This window comes from Lampetra fluviatilis, chromosome 30 (assembly GCF_964198595.1).
Source record: "Lampetra fluviatilis chromosome 30, kcLamFluv1.1, whole genome shotgun sequence".
NCBI lineage: Eukaryota > Metazoa > Chordata > Hyperoartia > Petromyzontiformes > Petromyzontidae > Lampetra > Lampetra fluviatilis.
In genome coordinates, this window is record NC_136304.1 from 1,202,450 (window position 1) to 1,215,614 (window position 13,165).

The following is a 13,165-nucleotide window of genomic DNA, read 5'->3' on the forward strand; positions in this document are numbered from 1 at the left end:
CTGATCTCACCGCTCCATCTCTCCAGTGGTCGCTCCTCTCTGACGTTTTCTTCTTTGGCTGCCATTCCATCAGCAGCCTTGACCATCGGTCTCCAAGTCCACTTGTCTCAACGGTCAATACGATGCCATCTACGCTGCATTCGTGTCCTGATCCACGTGCTCCCCTGTCTGTTGCTCAACGCGATTCCCAGAATTTGGCCCCTACGTGTTTCTTTACATTATTTTTAGTTTGTGTTCATGTTCCTCATCCACGTGTGACGTCTGGTCATTTGCATTGATTGCACACTTGCTTTTTTGGGGGTTCGTTCCTGTGCAAACGTTGCATCCTCAGGCCTAAAGTTTACAGATTACCATACCAGATACCCATTTACTGCATATTAAAACCTAGGGGAGGACTGGTCCAAATATCACTCACATTTTATGTCACACACGCACACACACGTCTGCCACGTATTAACAACAATCATATCACAATGACATAATTTCCATATCACACAATGCTGCTGGTGTGTCATATTTTTAGATAATCCCTCCCCACCCACCAAAACAAATACCTTCAAATTATTTGAAATTCCTTACCTCCGCTGATTTTAGGATTTTCTGAACCGATAAAAAAACTCAGGACTAAGTCCTGGAGGTATTTAACATCTCACCACTGTGGCATCCCTATTAACCCAAAACTATTCCATGAATTAGCTCAGCGACTGTGTTTTTTTTAAATTAAACTTCGCCTACACACACTTTCGCATCTTGCAAAGTCACTGAAATAAAAATGATAATTAGCATTTTTTACGAAGAAAAACGTTTGGAGACAGGACATAAAAGCATTGAAGATGTGGATTCCAAAACCTGGCAGGATCATCCCTCAACGAGAAGCTTGAGACCCAATGAGACTTTACTGGGTAAACAATAATAATGATAATATGTAGCAACAATCCAACTTCATACACCCATCGACTCCCAATATCTCTTCAGGTCACACTCGAAATTAGTGTGTGGGTGTTTGTGCCTGTAATAAGGAGCTAAATGTTCGTGGCTAGTGCACTATGCTATAAACCCGGTGACCCGAGTTCCATTTCCGCTCAGAGCCAACACCAATGACGATTATCTGACCCGGTTCTGATCCTCCTTGACTTAAATTAGTACCTAATGCAGTATGTAGTAGATGCATGTTCAATAACAGCTCTTGCCCCAACAATTCCTTAAAGGCCATAGGGGATCTTTGTCTTTGGATCGACTCCTGGCCAAGTCTAAGATCAGTGATGGTTATCTGAGCTGGTCATGGACTTCCCGTTAGGTCGACTTACCTTCGTGAGATGTGTGATACCTAGAGGTGTGGAGACATCAGCACTGGGGAGACAAAGGCATAGGTGAAAGCACTTGCTCCAACATACTATGTAGGCTACACAGGGGATCTTTGTATTTGCGTCTGGGTATGAGCATAACTATATTCAGGGGTGAGGAGAAACCCCAGAGAAATGTTGACATCAAGAGAGTTCTTCCCGCAAAATTGTAGACTAAATTATAAACAAAGTTAAGATCAATATTCATGGGATGTTTGGCAAACGAATAGCAGCCACATCGTATCGAAATCAATTTTTTTATGACCTATGCAATCGTCGTTCCCATCTTTTTGGCGTCGTTCACTGACTGACAAGTCAATGATAAAGCAGAGGAAGCAAATGTGCGAGAGAATGCCTCCCCAACGTTGCCTATTGCATCGTTCACCCTTGCATGTGTAAGACTGGGTGACTTGTGACACTGCAATATTGCGTGAAGTAAGATGGAAGCATTACTGCATTACGGTTATTCAAAAGTTGTGTTTGCCATGAGCCGCACAGAGCTTGGTGGTCGTGCTCAGCAATGAATTGCACCTCCACAATGCAAGTGGAGTGACGCCGACACAAAGAACTCTCTCATCGCGAGTGGACCATAACACTTCACACTGGCACAGATATTCGCGTGAAGGCGGTGGGTGGATGGGTACATCCGAAACTTGCCAGCTCTCAGACAAAGCAACTGAATGGCCCAATAAATTACGACTGAATATCTAAAGGGCTGCTCCACTTAGGCGATATGAAAGAAGATGAATAGCACTAATCCAGCATTGTCAAGGTCCTGGCTAACGATGTCACTTTGTGGTTATAATCGGTGATATTTATGGGGCAAATTTGCCATTTTTTATAGCACACAAAATAATTTATAATTAAACTGGCTTCTCAAATCATCAACAACACCACATTAACATGCATTGTTACTGAAACTGGTTTCATCCAGCTCTGGGCATTGATAGCGTGGTTTGATTACTACTCTGTATCACTCCTCCATCTCTTACGACACAGTGATCTCTCCCGTGAACTTCATGAATTAATTCCGACACCCAAGTTGAGAACTCAGTTTACCAGACTGGCCGATTCGTCTCATCCACCAGTCTTCAACCGCCACACAACAACAACACTCACTCACTCTGTGTACTGCTGATCACGCACTCACTCTGTGCACTGCTGATCACTCACTCACTCACTCTGTGCACTGCTGATCACTCACTCACTCACTCTGTGCACTGCTGATCACTCACTCACTCTGTGCACTGCTGATCACTCACTCACTCTGTGTACTGCTGATCACAGAACTCACTCACTCATTCTGTGCACTGCTGATCACTCACTCACTCTGTGCACTGCTGATCACTCACTCTGTGCACTGCTGATCACTCACTCACTCTGTGCACTGCTGATCACTCACTCACTCACTCTGTGCACTGCTGATCACTCACTCACTCTGTGCACTGCTGATCACTCACTCACTCTGTGCACTGCTGATCACTCACTCACTCACTCTGTGCACTGCTGATCACTCACTCACTCTGTGCACTGCTGATCACTCACTCACTCTGTGCACTGCTGATCACTCACTCACTCACTCTGTGCACTGCTGATCACTCACTCACTCTGTGCACTGCTGATCACTCACTCACTCTGTGCACTGCTGATCACTCACTCACTCACTCTGTGCACTGCTGATCACTCACTCACTCTGTGTACTGCTGATCACTCACTCACTCTGTGTACTGCTGATCACTCACTCACTCTGTGCACTGCTGATCACTCACTCACTCTGTGTACTGCTGATCACTCACTCACTCTGTGCACTGCTGATCACTCACTCACTCTGTGCACTGCTGATCACTCACTCACTCTGTGCACTGCTGATCACTCACTCACTCTGTGTACTGCTGATCACTCACTCACTCTGTGCACTGCTGATCACTCACTCACTCACTCTGTGTACTGCTGATCACTCACTCACTCTGTGTACTGCTGATCACTCACTCACTCTGTGCACTGCTGATCACTCACTCACTCACTCTGTGCACTGCTGATCACTCACTCACTCTGTGCACTGCTGATCACTCACTCACTCACTCTGTGTACTGCTGATCACTCACTCACTCACTCTGTGCACTGCTGATCACTCACTCACTCACTCTGTCCACTGCTGATCACAACACTCACTCACTCTGTCCACTGCTGATAACTCACTCACTCACTCTGTGCACTGCTGATCACTCACTCACTCTGTGCACTGCTGATCACTCACTCACTCACTCTGTGCACTGCTGATCACTCACTCACTCTGTGCACTGCTGATCACTCACTCACTCTGTGCACTGCTGATCACTCACTCACTCACTCTGTGCACTGCTGATCACTCACTCACTCACTCTGTGCACTGCTGATCACTCACTCACTCTGTGTACTGCTGATCACAGAACTCACTCACTCTGTGCACTGCTGATCACTCACTCATTCTGTGCACTGCTGATCACTCACTCACTATGTGCACTGCTGATCACTCACTCACTCTGTGCACTGCTGATCACTCACTCACTCACTCTGTGCACTGCTGATCATTCACTCACTCTGTGCACTGCTGATCACAACACTCACTCACTCTGTGCACTGCTAATCACACTTAATTGTCCGCTTCTTCGCCCACACGCTAATACAAACCTTGCTCAGTCAGACGTGTTCCCTCATGCCTGCTACAACTCTGATAGTGTGCTTTGTCGCTCGCGGCTATACACGGTGTGGGCGCATCGGTCTGTGCTCAGAGACCGTCTAAAAAAAATGTCTTTTTGAAACCCTCTCGATAGCCGAGAACGATAAAATGTGTGCCACACTCAGAGCCCTCCTCCTTAGGGGTACGGCGAATCGGGGCGTCTGCCCCAGGCCCCGCGTTGCGGGGGGCCCCGTGGCTCCTACGTCACAGTGTCAGATGTTAAGACTGCCGGTTTAGTTTGAGGGGGGGGGGGGCTCACACGGCGGGAGTTGCACCGCCATCCCCGTGGACGGCCCGAGGCACGAGGCATCTTCCACGAGGCTTTAGTCTGAAAAAAAGTGACGAAATGCTGACCGCGAGATTGACCAATGGCAGCGTCTCGTCTATTGTCGTTACTCCGCGAGTAAAATGTAATGAGGAAGAGAAATAAAAAACGAAACCTAACGGAAAGTGTTTTGTTCTTGGGTAAGTGAATTGCGGTACACAGAAAATAATCAAGACATCATACAATTACATCGTTTATTTCCAACTAAGTAAGCTGACTAGATTGTGTCTAGCAACGTACAAACATCAAACACAATTAGTCCAAATGTATAAATGTGCAATCAGTAAAGCGAGCTTGATTGGACAACCATAACTCATTGACCTTCAGAACATTGATTTGACGCCAGACAATCAGTAATCACTACAGCAACGTTTCTCAACCACGATTCATTGCAGATGCTCTGCCAAAGTTTAGTGTGCGTAGATATCATATATCTCTGCATGGAGCCATTGAACGAAGTTGATTATTATGCTCGAGGTACGCGAATTGCAGCATACACACATGTGAGACTGGACTATGGATACAGAATAAACAACACTAACAAGACCTCGACAAATGAAACGGCAACAAGGAGGATAAATTATCCATCCGCATGCTTCCCACAATACTTTGTAGTTCTCCCTCGAGACTATTTGATTAGCAGCACGGAAGCTGACGGGGTAGCTGTCAAAGGCAAAATGCATTTCCATATTTGCAAATTGTCATTCTCGCGCTAATTGGGCAATGCATCGATCGGTTTGCCCGGGTAGCCCTAAAGGCAAAACAACTTTAAGATAAATATTGACTTAAAGCTTTCGTGACTGCAGGAATTCATACTTTGGGTGTTTCGGTAAAGCCACGTAGATAGAAAAATAATACAATTCTCACGACGTTTCGATCGCAACACAAGCAATCGTCATCAGGTGAAAAAGTATCGCGAGAGAGCTGCCGAGGCAGGAGACAATACAGCTTGTGAGCTGCTGAGACACGAAGTGATATCGGCTTGAGATGGGCTCAGCCCAAAGGGTAAGTGGGCGGGGCTAAAGGTGGAATTTGCATGTCAATGTAAGATCGGTGATGTACCTCCACGACGACGACGCAGCTGTGGAGGTGGCCATTGTATTGTGAGAGATTAGCGTGTCAATGCAAAACTTTAAGCTCCCATATAACTCATGTTGGATGGTGTTTGCGAACGCCATCGTGACCCCACGGGAGACACAGACGAACACGATGCACGGGTCTATTCCATTGACGCTTGTAACCGCAGTGTTAGAGAGCGTCAACAATGTGACGATAAAAACATCTCACATTCAGGACCCTGAATCAGCGGTGGCGGGTGGGGTGTGAATCGTTACATATCTCGTGTATAGAATGCATTGATTATTCACATTTATATTGAAATTAAGACATTATATATTAACAACACAAGCAATGGAATTATGTACCGTCTGGGTTGCAGTAAACAGAGTTTAGGAAAACCTGAAAGGAGGTTTTCCAGCCACATAGTGCATCCTTACATTCTTACATACTTTCCACTTTGTCGCTATGTCAGACGTTTCGCTCCACGGGCTGGGGGCACCGCAGGCTTGGAGCGAAACGTCGGAAATGGGGCAGGACAGCACGTGGGGCAAACTCTAAAAACAAATCGGACAGAGCTCCACAGCACAACCGTGACAAGCTACGCAGTCGTGGTCCACGTTCACAAATATTGATCAACCGCTGATGATGGATGAGCAACAGCTGCTTAAATGCTTAAAGACAAGTGCATTGTGTATTCGTAGCGATGATAAACCAGTATCACAGGCAGCGCTGTCGCTTTACAATAAACATACAATTTTGACACTTTATATTCATACCACTGGACTTTGACAAATACAAATGCTTATACACACTTGACAGGTGATTTATTTATTTTAGAAAGATAAAAAAAACACTGCTGTATACCAAAAATCTGTATTCTGCTGAATGATAGCATGAAAACACAGCGATATTAAAACCAGCGGACTTCTATTTTAAGAAACACCAGCATGTACAGACATCCCTTGTGTTAATCCACTGCTGGATGAGGACCTCGCCATGCCGCGTGGATAGTGACGGATGTTTAGACCATACTTCACCACTTATTATCAGTACAACTGAATTTGCTGCACTGTCCGATGCTGACCACCACGTTCACTCGGAATTTTGTTTTTATTCGTGAATCAAATCGCGACAATTGAATTGCGCGGGGGGGGGGGGCTATGGTTGGTACATTAGAATCGTAGAGATTCAATATCACCCTTGTTGTGAGTGAGTCACCCCATTCAGCACACTATCCAGGCTCAACTGTGCCCAGATTTTGCAAGATGTGATTAGACGAGGCGCAGTCCCAGATGATTTGGTCGTAGTCACTAGCTTTGTACAGCAGGCTCGGATATAATCGGCAGAAGGAATGGTGAGAGTAACAACAACAAAACGTTCCATTGAGGCGCTGGCGTGAAGTGGCACCTTGCTTGCAATGGCAAAGCGACAACGGATTCTCCAGCGGGAGTACAAACCAGCGTAGGCGTACGACAATAGTTGGTTGGCAATGCTCATCCGTGTGGAAATTGCCACTGTATACAAAGTGGCTTGTTCTCATGATCAGCGCCAAATTGCTCCTTTGCTGAATTAAATGAATCAGGATCACAAAGCGACCATTCATGCTGCGCATTATTCTCACGACGCTCTGCGTGTCCATTTCACAACTTTTAAATGAAACGTATGTATGTTACGTAACCGTATATACTGGCTCTGTATTTAAAGGCTGCTTCTCTGTGTAGAATGGCGAATGTTGAACACATCAGTAATCACATATTTAAGGACATTTTTTGGCATGTAGTTTACGCTAGCCGTTTAACGCTCGCACGTAAGCCGAAAAAAAATTAGTATTTGAATTGCTGTCCGTGATATATATTCGGTGGTGGTTCATCATTAGGGCCCAGCAGCGCCAGGACCAACTCGTGACAAAGTGAAATAAAACCCTCGACAATGACTCACCTGGCCACTGATATCACTCACCTGGCCATTAATCGCTTGGCGTTGCTCATTCTGTAGCTGCTGCATTGGCAGTGGCGCACACGCTACTATTACACTGGTCAACACACTTTTTCTGGCATAAGGTATTCCAACGGTTTTAAGGTTATTTTGGGGTGCTGATTCCAAATCTGGCCTCAGTTTTTGCCTATCACATCAGGTTTTTGAGATATCAAATATTGCATTTTCAATAAAAACTGCAGAAGAAAAATATTAAATAAATGTGGATATCTACATAAAATGATATTATAAACAAACTATCCTAAAAATATAGCACCATATTTTAACACTAAAGCAGTCACTGACTCGCAACAACTTGCAATCATAAGTGACAGAGTTAATTTCGGGTAAAATAAATGAAAATGGGGTATGCCGATAGCATAAAAATGAGATGTGATAGAGCAAATCTGAGATCAGATTTGGAATCAGCACCCTGAAATAGTCTAAAACAGCTGCAAAAGTCCAGGCCAGAAAAAAATGTTTTTTTTTTTTGACCAGTGTTAACAGAACACTCAACACATTCGTCAATAACACTGCAGCCTTAAAATAAAATCATAACACCCCATCTCAACTGGCTTCCGTGTCCCGCCAATTTGTCCAACGGGCCACCACTGATAACAATACATGCATGTCCACTGATAATAATACATGCATGTCCACTGATAATAAAACATGCATGTCTATGTATTTAGGTATCCTGTCTTGTGTGGAGCGAGTGTGCAGCAGTTTGCGCACTGCGCGACGAACCTGGCGACCCGGGTTCGATTCTCGCTCACGGTCAACACCGGTGATGATTATCTGAACCGGTGCTGGGCTTCCCCGAGGTGAACTCAACCTCAAATGAGTACCTGGTGCGGTATGTAAACATTGTCACTGGAAAGATTAAGGTGGCCGGGAGTGGTGCTGGTCATCCCACCCTCTTGTGTCCCTCTTCGGCCTTAATAGGTGCTCGCTAACACCACTTGCCCAAACAGTATGTTGAAGGCTATTCGGAGGATGGTAGTCTTTGTATCCTGTCTTGAAGACCACAGATCACAAGGCTCTTAGACGATCGAAATTTGGAAGTTTTAACTCGACAAATTTTGACTTGCCTATAGACTGGAGTAGTCATGACAACCACGATGCTCTGTTTGAGAAATATAACATTCAGTATCAAAATTAAATCTCTTCACCCAAACCTGTGACCTCTTTGGTCGCGTTATTACGTGGTTGTCATGTACGTGTCACTCAACACCTTGGATAACCATTGCAAGTGAGATGTTCCATCTCCAGGGACTTTCCATGTTTAACATTTTAATAAGTAAAATATAATACAGAATCTCTGTCTCGTCGCGTATTAACGATGCAGGACATCATAGCTGTGTCACACAAGCCCACTCTCTTATTCTACCTAATACCCTGTCCTTATCACTTGCAGTGGAAACCTATACGATCACTGGAATGTGTTCTACATGTAAAACGTTCTGTTACGCGTTTAAAAACCAGCATCTCAAGCAGCGGCGAGCAACGACTCCCACGGGCTCATGCCATTTGACACCAAGACAAACATATTTAGTGTAAGCATCGTCATTGTACGGGTCAATTGCGTTTCAGGTTGTCTCCAGGTGGTGTTGTTTTCCGGCTGCACCCCTGTGTTGTTCAGCACGATGTCCGACGTTTCGCTCCGCGTGCCGGGAGCTTCTTCAGGAACGATTCGGCTCCTGCAGAAGCTCCCAGCGCACAGGGCGAAATGTCTGACATTGCCGAACAAGCGACACGACCCGAAAACACATTGTGGAAATACATGGCACAAGCGACAAAGCCTACGCAGAAGTAACGTTATCATCAATTGCAGCCATAAGTGGCATCGAGTTTTACCCACGATGGCTCAGCCACTCCGCATGTGTAAGGGCTGACCTGCAAGCAAGCTTGGACATTTAAGCGGCAATACCCTGTATCAAATATCAATGTCAAACGGTGAATATTAACAAAATACTCTCACCGCTCTACAAGGCCCATAGTGAGGTATGAATGAGGCCTTTCTGTAAACAACATCTCAAAAGATTACCGACACTGACCCTGTATCAAGACCATGCACACGTTGTGCTGTAGAATGTAAGTAACTTATAATTCTGGCATTTTGATACAGCATCGATCCAATGATAGATGCACTCTACCAGTTTCTAATGACCCTCTCTTTACTTTTATTCCCAAACAGGCGGGTTGAATATTGCAAATGCGAAGGCTCCATATCTTTAACGAGGAGAGAGTTAGAAGATGTATAAATGTGTTGTAAGTGATATTGGTGGGAGACGTGTAGAGGCTTTGAGAAGAAAAACAAACCGTGTGTTCTCTGTAATAGCCACCCTATTGTGTTCTCTGTAACTAGGTTGTTGGGGGGCGCCTGTGGCACCCCCCGCACAACCACAGCCTGCGACGGCCCCCAACAACCACAGCCTGCGGCACCCCCCAACAACCACAGCCTGCGGCACCCCACAACAACCACAGCCTGCGGCACCCCCCAACAACCACAGCCTGCGGCACCCCCCAACAACCACAGCCTGCGGCACCCCCCAACAACCACAGCCTGCGGCACCCCCCAACAACCACAGCCTGCGGCACCCCCCAACAACCACAGCCTGCGGCACCCCCCAACAACCACAGCGTGCGGCGTCCCCCAACAACCACAGCCTGCGGCGTCCCCCAACAACCACAGCCTGCGGCGCCCCCCAACAACCACAGCCTGCGGCGTCCCCCAACAACCACAGCCTGCGGCACCCCCCAACAATCACAGCCTGCGGCGTCCCCCAACAACCACAGCCTGCGGCGTCCCCCAACAACCACAGCGTGCGGCGTCCCACAACAACCACAGCCTGCGGCGTCCCCCAACAACCACAGCCTGCGGCACCCCCCAACAACCACAGCCTGCGGCATCCCCCAACAACCACAGCCTGCGGCGTCCCACAACAACCACAGCCTGCGGCGTCCCCCAACAACCACAGCCTGCGGCACCCCCCAACAACCACAGCCTGCGGCATCCCCCAACAACCACAGCCTGCGGTGGCCCCCAACAACCACAGCCTGCGGCACCCCCCAACAACCACAGCCTGCGGCACCCCCCAACAACCACAGCCTGCGGCGGCCCCCAACAGACTGGTCAAGTAAATCCTTACGATCCACTCGCACAGCGTGTGGTGGGCCTTCATTCAGCAGTGGATTTAAGCACCAAAAAAACTCGAGTACTAATGTAATGGACAGAGCACGGCTCTCCCTCAGGGCAGCAGTGGACAGAGCACGGCTCTGTCCACTGCTGCCCTGTGTGTATGAGTGAGCCGTGTGTGAGTGGATCGACCGTCAGCTTCCTCACTGTGACTCACCCGTCTCCTCTGTTCTCTGATAGTCACCCTATGGTGTTAGGGGAAAAGCTGCCCTTAGTGGAGGAGTTTAAGTACCTCGGGGTCTCTTTCGCGAATGACGGTCATTGGGAGCGGGAGATCGGCCAGCGGATCAGTGCGCTGTAATGTTCGGTGGGAGTGAAGCGGGAGCTGAGCTCTCGAACAAAGCTTGCGGTTTACAGGTCGATCTACGTTCCTATCCTCACCTATGGCCATGAGCTTTGGGTAATGACCGAAAGGATGACGTCACGGGGACAAGGAACCAAACTGAGGGTTCTCCGTGATCGGGCGAGGAGCTCGGGAATCCGGGAGAGCCTCAGAGTCGAGCCGATGCTGCTGCGGATCGAGAGGAGCCAATTGAGGTGATTCGGGCACCTGGTAAGGATGCCCCCCAGTAGATTCTCCCTGGAACTCTACCGGGCAGCACGTCCCACTCAGCGAAGATCCTGGGGCTGGCCCAGGGCACGCTGGCGGTGGGACAATGTCACTTGGCTGGCTTGGGAACGCTTGGGAATTACCCAGCAAGAGCTGGAGTCTGTATATAACAGTGCAGTGTATAGTGGTGTAGTGTATAGTAGTGCAGTGTATAGCAGTGTATAGTGTAGTAGTGTATAGTAATGCAGAGCTAGAGTCTGTCACCAGGGAAATGGAGGTCCAGACCGCCCTTCTCAATGCGCTGCTGCCAAGACCCTCACCAGGACAAGAGGATTGAGACGTAAACGAACCAACCTCCTCTTGATAAATGCATCATCAATCCAGACGGTAGCTTACAGCAGAGTGCTCCAATAACTAAAGCGTTTCAGCTCAATGGCTTTTTTAATTTGGTGACAGATGGGTAAAAATTGGCAGAGTTCCTAAATTCATGCTGAAGTGCGCGCAGTTGGGATGGAATTGCCACTCATTCGTGTTGATTAATTGTATGCATTTTTTAAAATGTTGTTCGTATTTAAGAGTAGCAGTGATATCTCCAATGTCTGCTAATATCACTATCCTCTCAATATTGCCATTAAAATCGAGCATCAAACAACCGCAGTAATTACTTTTAATTTCACGTATTCATTAAATTGGCAAGTGTGTCTCATAGTCCGGTTTACAATATTAATTACAAACTGTGTTCTCTCAGCACATGCAGAGCACATAATAGTTCGTTGTGCACATGGGTGGAAAAGATCTACCCCGAGCTTGACGATTCCTCAGCCCATCGATTAAAATCGATTCTTACGCATGCGATATATGCATTAAATCTGCTACGCACTCAATCATAAATTGAGTCAAATGTAAATTGAGCACTCAATTGTGGGTTTGCTCTCCAATACACACAACTGGTGTGCTGAAGTAGTAACAAAATGGTACGTATTGTCCACACTGGCATAGCCAGTGGGGGGGGGGGGTGGGGTGGCACGTGCCCCCCCCAAAGGTCCGATTGAAATCTCTAATTTCGATCAGATTATTGGGGTTTATTAGTAACTAGCGGGAAGTACCCGGCATTGCACGGATCAAATTTATATTTTAAAACTACTCTCAAAAATATAACAGCAGTGCATACTGACTGTGGTGGTACCTGCTATGATTACAGCAGTGCATACTGACTGTGGTGGTACCTGCTCTATAGTACAAAGTGCTCAGCTGACAGAGTGGCGTGGTGAGGCCTAGTCCCATGCAGAGCCTCCGGTCTCGCCTAGATTATTCAGCCAGCCGAGATGGCACCTTGGCAGGCTGGGGCTGGGCTGCTACCCTTGACCCCCCCCCCCCCTCAGCCACGATCTCCCCGGCCGCTCTGCAATAATATCTACGACCCATAGTGGTAGAATTTAGCGACTGTATAGTAGTAATAACTGCACGTATCGGGGTGGGGGGGATATCACACACTGAAGAATAAACATCAGCGTTTAGTGTATTTTTATAGCATTTTTAACATTGAAAGAAAATGTCCCCCTCACTCCCACCGAAGGCGTGCGACTGGCCATGGGCCGTCCCCCCCACCAAAGGTGTGTGAGTTGGTATGGTCGTGCACGCGTAATAAATAAATAAAAGGGCAGCACACAAAAATCGCACTAAATTACTAATTAAACTAATTTTAAGTTGACGGATGTGGAAAAGGAATAGCACTTGCTAACCGCGGGGCTTACGGCGTGGTACCTGGCTTTTTTCTTTTTTACGTAAACCCCACCATTTGAGAGCCAAGCGCAGGAACACCCACAGACCTACACACAAACCCCGCCACAAACCCACACGCAATTTTTGACTTTTATATATATAGAAGAGAAGATAGAAGAAGATAGAAGATAGGTAAATCTGAATTTTGCGACCCCCACTGCCACTTGTGTAGCATATTATTACGTGCCAGGGACTCTATGAGATGATAGGACAA